The 12941-nt window shown below is 38.7% G+C and overlaps 1 long non-coding RNA gene across 1 annotated transcript in view; it reads right to left on the bottom strand.

The window, feature by feature from the left end:
* Window positions 1–5822, bottom strand: part of LOC132534932 (uncharacterized) — a 167219-nt gene extending 161397 nt beyond the window's left edge. Inside the window, exons 1-2 of the long non-coding RNA XR_009546692.1 lie at window positions 5734–5822; window positions 3829–3955 (exon numbers count right to left, since the gene is read on the bottom strand). This is a non-coding gene — a long non-coding RNA (uncharacterized LOC132534932). The remainder of the gene's footprint in view (window positions 1–3828; window positions 3956–5733) is intronic.
* Window positions 5823–12941: the final 7119 nt, after the last annotated feature.

Raw genomic sequence — 12941 nt, 5'->3', positions numbered from 1 at the left:
GTAAGCACATGTGGTGCAAAGCACAAGGACCGGTTAGGATCCCAGTTCAAGCCCCTGGCTCCCTACCTGCAGAGGAGTTGCTTCACAGGTGGTGAAGCAGGTCTGCAGGTATCTCTCTGTCTCTCTTCCTCTCTATCTCCCCCTTCTCTCTCTGTCTCTATCCAATAACATAAATAAAAAATAAATAAATAAAAAGAATATTCAAATGATCAACAGACATAAAAAAAGTTCAAGTGGGTACCAAGTGATGGCACACCTAGTTGAACACACATATTATCATGCCAAAGACCTGTGTTGGGACCCTGGCTCTCCACCTGCAGGGGGGATACTTCATGAATGGTGAAGCAGGTCTGCAGGTGTTTGTCTTTCGCTCCCTTTATATATCCCCCTCCTTTTTCAATTTCTCTCTGTCCTATCTAATAAAATTGAAAGGAAGGAAGGAAGGAAGGAAGGAAGGAAGGAAGGAAGAAAGAAAGAAAGAAAGAAAGAAAGAAAGAAAGAAAGAAAGAAAGAAAGAAAGAAAGAAGGAAAGAAAGAAAGAAAAAATGGATACCCAGCAGCCAGGTGGTGAGCACCTGTTTAAGCATGCACATTACAGTGCACAGGGACCCGGGTTCAAGCCCCTGGTCCCCACATGCAGAGGGAAAGCTTCACAAGTGATGAAGCAGGGCTGCAGGTATCTATCTCCCTCTCCTCTTAATTTCTGGCTGTTTCTATCCAATAAATAAAGATAATAAAAAAATTAAAGTCACTGTCAATGGCAGTTGTTTCTAAAAAAAAGAAAAAGAAAAAAAGCCACCCAGAGTAGTGGATTCCTAGTGCTGGCTCTAAGCCACCAGGGTTATCACTGGTGGCAGTAAAAAAAAAAAAAAAAAAAAAAAAAAAAAAAAAAAAGCTCAAAGTTGTTTATTATCAGAGAAATGCAAATAAAAAAACAATGATGAGATACCACTTTACACCAGTGAGAATGTCACTGATCAGAAAGGATGAAAAAAAGTGTTGGCTAGAATGGTGGGAATGAAAATTGATTTAACCCCTGTAGAAAACAGTCTGGAGATTCCTCAGAACACATTGTTTATGTTTTTTTTTTCCTTTCTTCAGTAGTTATAATTTTGCAAAAAAAAAATTCCGGTAAAAACTCACAAACTTTGTCAAGATTTATGGTAAATATCTCTAAATTATGTGGGGTTTTTTTTTGCCTCCAGACTTATTGCTGGTGCTCAATGCCTGCACTATAAATCCACTGTTCCTGGTGGCCTCCCCCCCCATTTTTTTTACCCTTGTTGCCCTAGTTGTTGTTGTTATTGCTGGATAGAACAAAGAGAAATCAAGAGAGTAGGAGAAGACAGGGAGAAAGTCACCTACAGACCTGCTTCACCACTTGTGAAGTGACCCCCCCCCCCCCGCAAATGGGGATCCAGCTCAAATGGGGATCCTTCACTGGTCCTTGCACCTCACACCATGTGCACTTAACCTGCTGCACTACTGCCTGGCCCCCCTAAATTAATTTCTAGAAAATCGTACCAACTTACACTTTAGTGGCAGTGCTTGGCATTACATTATTACAAAACAAGGCTTTTCTTGAGCTATACTAATCTGTTAATGAACATATATATTTTTATAATAGTCTTTCTTTGATAATCAAGTATCAGTCACTCAGATGAGGGATCACTACATGGGCTTTACCACTGCAGACAAATGTTCATGTAGAAAGCGAAGAGATAGAGACAAAGGAAAAAAACACTACAGCACTGAAGTTTCTTCCAGTGGTAGAAAACCTATAGGCCATGTGCATGGCAAAGCAAGTTTTGTCTTTATATGTAATATTTGTATTTTTACTTTCATGAATTATTCAAATTTATATTTAATTTTGGTTTTGTTTTCATTATTATTGCCTCTGGGATTATTACTGGGACTCAGTGCCTGTAAGATGAATCCATTGCTCCTGGAAGCCTTTTTTTCTTCTCCTTCTTCTTCTTCTTCTTCTTCTTCTTCTTCTTCTTCTTCTTTTACTTTACTTGATAGGACAGAGAGAAATTGAGAGGGGAGGGACAGATAAAGAGAAAGAGAGATAATGAGACATCTGCAGTACTTGCTTCAAGGCTCATGAAGCTTCCCCTGCAGATGGGGAAAAGGGGCTCAAACCCAGTCCTTGCATATAGTAATGTGTATGCTTAACCAGGTGTATCACTGCCCAGCATCCTATATTTAATTTTGTATCATTGATTGTGATGAGTATTTTTATATTTTTCAAAATTTTACAAACAGGTGCACCTTCATCTATATATACATTCCCTAATTTCTGGAATAGTTTCACTTTTTTGCATTTGACCATTAAGTCTACCTATACACATTTTAGTTTTGGTTTTTAGGAAGAACAATATTTTGATTATTTTTCCAATAGTAAATAATTTACTACAACAGTTTATGAAATAATCTTCCATCTTATGTTATTTTGATAACAAGTTTTCTCTTGGCCTCTGTTAACCTGTGCTTAATGTGTCTTAAAATATCCCCAAAACAAGCTTTCTTTTTTTTTTTTTTTTGGCCTCCAGGGTTATTGCTGGGGCTCAGTGCCTGCACTATGAATCCACTGCTTCTGGAGGCTATTTTTCCCCTTTGTTGCCCTTGTTATTTATCGTCGTCATTGTTGTTATTATTGTTTTTGTTGTTGCTGTCATTGTTGTTCAATAGGACAGAGAGAAATTGAAGAGGAGGGGAAGACAGAGAAGGGGAGAGAAAGATAGACCCCTGCAGACCTGCTTCACCGCTTGTGAAGCAAACCCCCTACAGGTGAGGAGCCAGGAGCTTGAACTGGGACCCCTGTGCTAGTCCTTGTGCTTCACACCATGTGCACTTAACCTGCGGTGCTACTGCCCGACCCTTGAAGCTTTCCTTTTCTTTTGGTTCTTATTACTATCCCAAATATTGTGTTTTAAACATCATGTTGGGGGACTGGGCAGTAATGCACCAGGTTAAGCGCACATAATGCAAAGCACAAGGACTGTTCAAGCCTGGTTCAAGCCCCCAGCTCCCTACCTGGGTTGCTTCACAAGTGGTGGAGCAGGTCTGCAAGTGTCTATCTTCTATCTTTCTATCTCCTCCCTTCTCAATTTCTGTCTGTCCTGCCCAATAAAATGAAAAAAAATTAAAAAGGCCTCCAGGAGCAGGGGATTTGTAGTGCTAGCACCAAGCCTCAGCAATAACCCTGGAGGCAAAAAAAAAAAGAAGAAAGAAAACAGTAGTCAGGAGTTGGGCAGTGCCCAGTGTGCTCAGTAGAGCACACCTATTACACTGTACAAGGACTCAGGTTCAAACTCCCAGTCCTCCCCTTCAGGGGGAAAGCTTCACAAGTAGTGAAGCAATGCTACAGGTCCCTCTCTCTCTCTCTCTCTCTCTCTCTCTCTCTCTGTCTGTCTCTCTCTCTCTCTCTCTCTTTCTCTACCCTCTTGATTACTCTATATATATATATCCAAAATTAATTAGTTAGTTCATTAATAATTCAAATTAATTTTTAAAAGCATTGATGGTGCCAGGGTGATTTCTCATTTTGCTTTAGCACCATTGTGTGCCCAAGGCTCCGGAGGCCACAGATTCAATCCCTAGCATGACCTGATGTCAGAGCTGAGCAGTACTCTGGTCCTTTCTCCCTCTCCCTCTCCTCTCTCAATTAACCAGTCTTTTAAAACAGGAATATATATGAATTTATTCAAATGTTGTTAATTGTATTTGATTATTGGGATTTTTGTAGTTTTTAGTAGTAGTGTTTTACACTTGTTATAAATGAACCAGAAGAGCTTGTGTAAGTCAGAATTAATAAACACCTACATTATTACAAGTGCATGCTCACACACTGAAGAATCTTCTGGTCATGTCTTTTCACATGGCTCTTCTATTAAATGGATGCCCATAATGTTTCTCTGTGGTCTAGTAGAAAGGCCTTTGAATGCTTAATCTGTAAGACATTTTAAGAATTGTTCTAAATATCAACTGACTAGAAGAGATTGATGTGGTATATTTATATTAGTCTCTGGGATATGTATCACCATATAATCATCTTACTGTAACAAGGACATTTCTTTCCTGCTTATACTTTTTTCCTGCCACTTGTTATCCTTCTGCTGAAAAGGTGTTACAAAAAGTGACAACACCTACAAGAGGTTTTATAAGAAGTCTTCTTTCAGCCCTGTTTGTTTGTTTGATTGTTTTGCTTTACATCCAAGAATATATGTAATTGCTAACATCTTTCTTCACTGGATGTTCTATATATCTGGGAAGGTTGGCCTCTAAATGTATTTAATCATGTAAAATTTAGTAGAGAAATAAAAGAGGGCAAGTCCAAAACTGTTTGCTGCTAATTATCACTCTCTAGAACACTCACACTCCTTCCATAGAATCCCGTCTAGCTTGAATCACCTAAAAATGCAACATATTAAAATGACCTGGCCTCATTTACATAAATGTAAAGTCATATGGACTTCTAGGGTCTCAGTGTCATGGGTCCCATAGAAAAAGGTAGAAATGGAAAATGACTGGGGCAAGTCATGCGGTCTCACATTGCCCAGTAGATCTAAATGATCATTTCCAGATATGACATCACCTTGATACTTACCGTTCACCTTGACAACATGGATCTTTAAAGGAAGATGAAAAACCAGGTCTGATTTATCCAGACTGTTGGAATTCAAGAGTGCACGCCAAGGTCGGAGAGCAACGCTTTATCTTTCATTCAGAGATTAACTACAGTGGCTAATGATTTGGAGTGTTTGTACAGAGAAGGGAGCCAGACAGAAATGACTAAAACTGGGCTACATAATATCTCACTAGCAAAACCTTGATTTAAAGCTTTTTACTAATATGAGCAAGGAATGTAAAACTAAAATCTTGATCTATATTTGAAGAGAAATCTGATGCTGACAAGTTTGTGCAAGAGTGGATGAGAAAAACAATTGGGGCAGTAGTAGCTCAAAGAAGCAGTGGAGAAAAGCATGGTCTACTGGAGAGTAGGATTCAGAATAGACAGGGTTATGGACAAGCTGGACTTTGGAGAGGTGCTTCCCTCCATGCCCTTTGAATCAGTGTCTCTCTCCTGAAATCTATAGTTTATTCACATCTCTGCTCAATCTCTTTTTTACCCAACAGATTTTTCCATGGCTTCATTTTCTGGGTACTTAGAAGACTTTCATAATGGACACCTTCTGTCTCCCAAATACTTCTAGAAATCCCTTTGGCTTTATTGTCAACCTCCTTGGATTGAACAAGATGCCCCCTCCTGTGTACCCCAGCTCTACTGGGCGTTCCCTCCTTCCTAACTGCCTTCTGGCATGTCTAAAAGCTCTGTCAACATTGTTAGTATTTGGAATGTAGAGCTTATTGTTTTCTTCTCACCAATCCACACATATAAGTCTCAGAAATATTTGTTCAACAAAGACAGTGAAGTATGCATGTGTATTTATTCTTAGACAATGTATGCCTTTTTATTTATGGGTTCCCACATTCCCAAGTTATTGGATATACCCATGTGGCTCACAAATGTTACCCTGCTGTTCCTAACTGGCATGAAGCAGCCATGAATCTGACACCATGAGTAGGTATTTTTAGAGATCTAATTTTCAGATATCAATAGTGAAGCAAAATGTTGATCTTCATCTCCTTATACTAAAATTTTCCTCATCCCTCTGCCTCTACTTGTCACTTCAAAGTCTTTTAAAGAGTGACCCATACCCACCTTACCTACAATTTTTGTCCTGAGCATTCTTCAGGTTTTTCCAGAAACTTCTTTAATTGGAACTATCCAGAGGGCATATTACTGAGTGAAATGGCTATTTGGCTATTTCTGTTAGCTGCACCCTGCCTTGATTATTTGAGAAGAAAATTCTTGAGACACCCCCCCCCCAAATCTAAGAGTGAATTTATGAGCTGAATCCCTCTCCCCTTCTGCAAACAACTCTTCTAATGATCTGCAAAACCACACCATAACACACTGCTGGCATAGCTGTTTTGAAAGTTGGCAGACATTCTGCAGTGTTTAGGTTGGGGAAGAATTTATGTTTCAGGCCGGCCTTCACTGTAAAATGTGTTTAGTTTAAACTGACAGCCCTGGTCAACAGCACATGTCACAGAGAAGCCTGGTTAATCCCACCTAGGTGAGGCTGAGCCAAAAGGTGCGCTTCCCTTCTCAACTATCTATAACTTTGCTTACTGCTCTGGTGCCTGTCACTTCTAGTAATACATTTCTGTCCTTCTACTTGAGGTTTTTTTTTGTTTTTGTTTTTGTTTTTTTAAATAAATCACCACCTTTTTTGTGGTGACAGTCTGGTAGAAGTCAGATATTTATGGATTGGGAGAAGCTGTGCAGGGAACAGTAAAAGTAAGAACAGGTCACTGGGAAACAAGGATCCCTGGGACAGTGGAGAAGAAAGCCACTAAGAAATCTTGAGATACAAGCTGACATTTCTGTTCTTAAACCTGGACCTTGGCAACATTCAGGAACATAGCAACTGGAAGCTGAATGGATAGTAACAGGATTGCCAGCTAGACTTGAGACAGCTGTGTGTATACCAGTGCCACTGGGACACAGGAGTTTTTGTCTTACTTTCCTCTGAAGAGGAATTTTCTGTGAGCCATCTTGTGACTGCCTGTCTTGTTCAGTTCAGTGAAAATAACTTGTGCTTTTTCCTATCTTGAGCAGCAATTGCACATATGCCAAGCTGGGAAAGTATATACTCCCAGCATGAAGAGTGTGAGCCAACCATTATGAACCCCAAAGAGTCTTTGTGGGGGTCAGTGAGTTCTAAAAAGGAATCCAAATTCAGTCAATGAAGTTTCCTCTAGCATAGAAGAATGGCATTAAAAAGACTGCCATTTTCAAAGATAGTTCACAGAGTTTATAAATATGATATCAATGCAGAGGAAAGTCATGATGCCAAGGCAGTGAGTGAGCTAGCAAAAAATTGGAAGGTGCTCAATATTAATGGAATGTACTCATTCATTTTCATTTTTAAAAGAAAGTAAGGTTAATAATATCATAAAACTTAGGGTCAGGCTGTGGCACACCTGGTTAAGTGCCCACATTACAGTGTGCAAGGACCCAGGTTCAAGCCCCTGGTACCTTCGGGGAGGAAGCTTCATGAGTGGTGAAACAGGGCTGCAGGTTTCTCTTTGTCTCTCTCCCTTTCTGTATTTCTCTCCCCTTTCTATTTCTCTCTGTCTCTAACCAACAATAAATAAATAAAATATTGAAAAATAACATAATAAAATTTCTAGGTCCACAAAAAGTTTTTATATGTATTTTATATTGAGGGTGGATTTAATATGACACATAGTGGACTCTAAATACACATTGTGCAAGTGAATTAATAAATTAATTAATAGTATATTTTAGAGGGCACTTGAAATTAGAAAATGTAGAACCCATCAGATGTCTAAAAAAAAAACTACCTATGAAAAAATCTACCTTACATAATTAATTACATAATTCTGAAACATGAGAACTTTTACTAGCCATGTAATATTTTATTTCTGGAATTATGACGACAATATTTATATTGTGCTCAGTGCAAATTAAGACTGTTCTGGATTTATTTTGACATATTTATTACCAATTGATAAAACATATGATGAAACATATAAGGAGAAATGTATTAATAATATGTCTACCTCCTGTATGCATGGAAGACAACCAGTAAATTTTGTTACTCACCATGTGGCCTTACACAATATATTTAGCTAACCCAAAGGATTCTGAGAGTGAGTAATATAATATCAGCTAGATAAAGACGTTATAATAAAACAGTTTGAGTTCTGTCTTCTCCACTGATTAGATCTTCCCTTGAAGATGGCCTTAAGGGAGAAGTTTACATGTAAACTGTTCTTCCAAAGTGATCTTCCTCTAGCCCTTAGAGACCCTCCCATAAAATGAACCTTTTCCCAGATGCATATTTTGTTTCTGTAGATTTAATATTATTTGTTTTTATGAAAGAGGAAAAGAGAAATTCCAAAGCACCTTGGTTCTGGAATATGACAGTTCTGAGCATCAAACTTGGGACCTCTGACCTCTAGGCCCTGTGCTTTATTGCAGAGCTGTCTCACCAGCTAACACACTAGCTTTAGAAGGATACTTTGTTGGTGGGCAAGCTGTGCAGCAATATATTTTGAATAGGTGTGAAATTATACCTCTGAAACAACAATAGTTCTGTAAAACCTTATTTCCTAAATTAGTAAGCAAATGCATTCATTCAAGTTTAATTTTTATGTGTATATGTCACTATATAATATATGTATATATTTATATTGAATGTGTATGTATTTTCCCCCTTATATATTAAGAAGGGGAAAGAGATAATCTCTTCCTTTTAATTCAGCAATATTTACATTTTATCTTTTAATTTAATATAGTTATATTGGTAGCTTAGCGATGCTATACAAGATTATAGAATTATGGAGGTATAGTTTCACATCACATTCACCATCTAAATTCTTTTTCCCCTTCCCCAATAGCCACCAGAGTTCTCACAAAGTCTTATTGTTCTGGGTACTACTTTCTTTTGTGCAAGTTCGTATGCTTCAGTTATCTATATTCCACATGTGAGGGAAACCATTAAGTTCGCCTTTTACTTCTTTTTTTTTTTTTTTTTTTGGCCTTCAGGGTTATCGGTGGGGCTCAGTGCCTGCACTAGGAATCTACTGCTCCTAGCAGCCATCTTTTTTTTTTTTCCATTGTTGTTGTTGCTGGCTAGGACAGAGAGAAATTGAGAGAGGAGGGGAAGACAGAGAAGGGGGAGAGAAGATAGGCACCTGAAGACCTGCTTCACCGCTTATGAAGCAACCGCCCTGCAGGTGGGGAGCCGGGGGCTCGAACTGGAATCCTTGTGCCAGTACTTGCACTTCGCACTATGTGTACTTAACTCAGTGCACTATGGCCTGGTCTTCTGCTTTTTACCTCTTTTTATTAATTTTTAATTTTATTTATTTATTTAGTGGCTAGAGACAGCCAGAAATTGAGAGGGAAGAGGGTGATAGAGAGGGAGAGAGACAGAGAGACACCTACAATACTGCTTCACCATTTGTGAAGCTTTCCCCCTGTAGGTCAAACCAGGAGCTTGAACCCAGGTCTTTGCTCATTGTAACATGTGCCTCAACATGGTGCACTACCACCCGGCCCCTCCTTTTACCTCTTCACTTAATTCACTAAGGATAATCATTTCCAGTTCCATCCATTTTGTCCTGAAGGATACCATGTGTACTTTTTTAATTGCAGAGCAATATTCCATTGAATATATATCCCACAATTTCATGATAGGCCTTTAGATTGCTTCCACCCCATAACTGTAATGAATCATTCAGTTGTAAAGATACATAGGGGATGCACATATCCCTTTTAAGTTAGGGAAAGAAATACTCACAGGGGACAATAGTAGCATAAAGTTCCCAAAAGGCTCACAGATGGAGTAGGAAGGTGAAACTGAGCCATAGATGGAAATGCTTGGTTCTGACTTAGGAACAAATAAGACACATATGAGAAGGGGATTTTTCTCCCTGTATTCTGCCTGTCCTCACTGGATTTTGACTGTGACATCTGCTAACATGTGTTCAACTAAGGAAATTATAGATCAAGAAACAGACACATCCCCATAGGTATGAAGAGTTTGCACCCCACACTTCAGCCCTCTTTTGGTTTCTGGAGAAAACCAAAGGGATGGAGCTGCCCTTTCATAATAGGTCTATGGCTCAGTCCTGGCTTGGACAGGCCAGTCTGGCAGACATCCTGGTAAATATTCCAGCAGCCATGTGGCTCCATGTGCCTCCTGCAACAGGTCTTTAGTAACTCTCTAAGTTACTGGGCTTCAGACTTTGAATTGGCACATCTGTATTGTACAGATGGAGCCATCACACATTGGTTGGCCTGGAACTAATTAAAAACTGGAACTGTTGAGATCAGGACAAGGTTGTGTAGCCAGATTTTTAAGGAGAGTACAAGTGAGCTGACAGTGACCTACTCCTGTGAGAAAAGTATCTGCTGTGTGACCTCAGGTGGCCCCTATCAGGCAGGTCTGATAAAAAGCCTATCCCACTGACAACTGCTATGCCATCACAGTGGCTTAGGACAGACTCTTACTTAAGAAAAAAGTTAAAAATCTTCCTAAGGGCACACTACTTTGTTAAGAGCACCTTTGCCAAGCTTGTTAGCTTTAGGAGAAAGACATCCAAGTGTAAGAAGGTCTGTGAAAAGCATTTATAAGAAGGGAAATTCAGTTCTTAATTCAGGGAGTGTCCCGGTTTATGCGGCTGAAGGCACACCTAGTGACCTAGCCACAAGTGGGACCCCATCCACAGGACTCCCTTTGATTTCTCCAACCCACCATGATGTCCCTCTCTGCTGCCCCCTGCCAGCTTTCCCCTGACTTCAATCTTGGACAGTAAGAAATCAGTACTCACATTCTGCAAAGTCTTGTCTTCTCCAGATTCTCACCCTATCTTCCTCTAACTTTGTTCTCACTCCAGCTTTAGGGAATTGCTTAGACCTCTTTTCAACTGTAACAATCATAGTAACAATCTAACAGTTGTGAAAGGAGAGAGATTCCAGTGCTGGTTGTTGGTGCCTTTTTGTTCCTTCGTTTTAATACTTGCAGTTTACTTCATTTGTACTTTGGTGTCCATCACTGGCCTACATCACCAAAGACCACCCCTATTTAATCCAATCAACAACAAAACATTAAATGTATTGATTACTGCTATTCACATTCTATTATTATTATTATTATTATTTTGCTATCATCAGGGAGTTATATATGAAACAGAAAAGCCAGGGCACCACTCTTGTACACGCAGTGCCAGAAATGGAACCAAAAACCTCCAGCAAACAAATCCTACACTCTATCAGCTGATATCTCCCCCCGGATGTCTCTTTCTTTTAGTGTTGTTTCTTTTTTAATTGTGATATGACAAAACCTACCATCTTACCCATTTCTAAGTGTCAGGGTCAGTGGCAGTAAATATATTCACACTATTGTGTAACTATTAACAGCAATCATCTCCAGAACCCTTTCCTTCTTGCAGTACTACCACTTTGTGCCAAGTAAACCATTTCCCACTCCATGCCACCTGCTCAGAACCACCATTCTACTTTTTGTTTCTGTGAATATGGCTGCACTAGCTTCTCCTATAAAGTAGAAACATACAATATTGGTCATTTTGTGACTGGTTCATTTCTCTTAGCATAACATTTTCAGGGTTTATCCTTTAGGCATTTGTCAAGATTTTCATCTTTTGTAACTAATACTCCATCAAGTTCATACACTAAATTTTTCTTATCTATTTATTTATCTATTCACTAAATAAACATTTCCCCTTTATCTCTTGTGAATAATACTACTATGAACCATGACCACATAAATATTTAATTAATGTATTTATTTTATTTAAATAAGAGAGACAAATACACTAAGAGATCAGAGCACTGCTCAGCTCTGGCTTCTGGTAGTCTCAGGAATTAAAATCAGGACCTTGGAGCCTCAGCCATGAGAGTCTTTTGCATAACCACTATTTTATCTCACTGGCCCAGGTATACAGCTATTTATTGGAGTTGCGGGTTGTTTTGTTTTGTTTTGCCACCAACATTATCACTAGGGCTTCATGCCTACTTGAAAACTCCACGGTTACCTGGGGCTTTATTATTTTTTTCCTTATTTTTCTTTATTTGATAGAGAGTGAAGGACAGAAAGAAGGGGAAGATAAAGACAGAGAAAAGGACAAATACCTGAAGCAGTATTGATCTACCACTTGTGAAGCTTCTCCCCTGAAGATAAGCACTGGGGGTATGAATCCAGCTCAAGTATAGTAACATGTGCACTGTACCAAGTGAGCTATCACCCAGCCCCCTACTAAACTGTTCTGCAGCTAAGAAATCTAAGCCTTGGTATGGAGAGTTTAAATAGTCTGTCTCAGTTTACAAAATAGTTACTTGATGGATCCAGGATTTAGCTCTAAATATATTCATTCCACAACATATCCTTGTCATCTTTGTCTTCTTCAGCCTCTCCAGAGAGCACAGCTGTCAGTCCCACTGCAATGGGCTCTGTCTTACAGATATTGAATGTGATATAAGAGAGTGCCAGGAAGTTTACATTAAATCTTCAGCTTCCTGAAAATAAAATTTCTATCCTGAATCCTTGATGTTAATATATTACATCACTTCAAAAAGGTCAGAATTAAGTAACAACAGCAATTATAGTAATAATTTAGCAAATTATTTAGTGTTTCCTGTGTGTAAATCACTATACCACCACATAAATGTATTAATCTTGGGCATGGAAGATAGCATAAAGATTATCTAAACAGACTCTTATGGCTGAGGCTCCAAAGTCCCAGGTTCAATCCCCCACACCACTGTAAACCAGAGCCGAGTAGTGTTCTTGCCTATCTCTCTGTATCTTTCTCTCTATACCTCTCTTTCATTAAAAATAAATAAAATATTTTAAACTACTGATTCTATCAAAAACACTAAAAAGCATCAACCATGTACTTCCGCTATAAGTTAACTTCAATCATGATGATAATATTCACCAGTACCACCACTATGAATGGGTAGGATCCTTATAAATTTAACTTACAAAATACATGTCAATGCTTTCATTTTACAGATGAAAACAACATGAAATAGAGTTTCATTTGTCATGTGTTAGGACCCAGTACCCAAATTCTTCCCCTTATCTCTTATGTCCTTAGCATTGTTTGCTTTGAGTTCTGTAGTTGAAGTCTTGTGAGTCAGATGAAAACAAAACACTTGTATATAAGCTGCTGAGAATTTCAGATACATGGTTTCTGGAAAGATTCCTGTGAATGATTGTGAAGATCTTTGGAGGACAAGAGCTTATATAGATGAGTTAATTGGGATGTCAATACTTATCTTAAAAAGATAATACAGATTTAATGTTTAGTAC

Source organism: Erinaceus europaeus, chromosome 20 (genome assembly GCF_950295315.1).
Source record: "Erinaceus europaeus chromosome 20, mEriEur2.1, whole genome shotgun sequence".
Classification (NCBI taxonomy): Eukaryota; Metazoa; Chordata; class Mammalia; order Eulipotyphla; family Erinaceidae; genus Erinaceus; species Erinaceus europaeus.
This window is presented reverse-complemented; position numbering and strand designations above follow the sequence as displayed.